This window comes from Lupinus angustifolius, chromosome LG17 (genome assembly GCF_001865875.1).
Source record: "Lupinus angustifolius cultivar Tanjil chromosome LG17, LupAngTanjil_v1.0, whole genome shotgun sequence".
Taxonomy (NCBI): domain Eukaryota; kingdom Viridiplantae; phylum Streptophyta; class Magnoliopsida; order Fabales; family Fabaceae; genus Lupinus; species Lupinus angustifolius.
The window spans coordinates 19,981,864-19,982,258 of record NC_032025.1 but is presented as its reverse complement, the minus strand read 5'-3'; positions in this window follow the sequence as shown (position 1 = coordinate 19,982,258).

Sequence of the window (395 nt, the reverse complement as noted above, 5' to 3'; positions counted from 1 at the left end):
ATAACAATGAATAAAAGTTAGTAAGTTAGTTTCATCACTTTTGTATATTAAAATGTGTTTTCCACAAATAAATTTATTGATAACACTTTACTATTTTACAATTTACACCTTTTTCAAGATTCAATTGTAGTATAGTATAGGGTTATGTCGAACCACAAGGAATTGCCTAATAAAATGAATCATATGAATATGTCAATGCACAAATAATGGGTTAAATATATCTTGTTGGTTTTTCGGTTTGATTTGCACATAATAATAAATTAACAAGAAAAATAAACTAAGTATTCACAAATTCTTGATTAGACAAGATCAATTTGAATAAGGAAAAGATTTCTCAACTTCTTATGAGTTTGAACTACTTAGACAAGTTCTTATGTTTTACTTTGATTAACTCC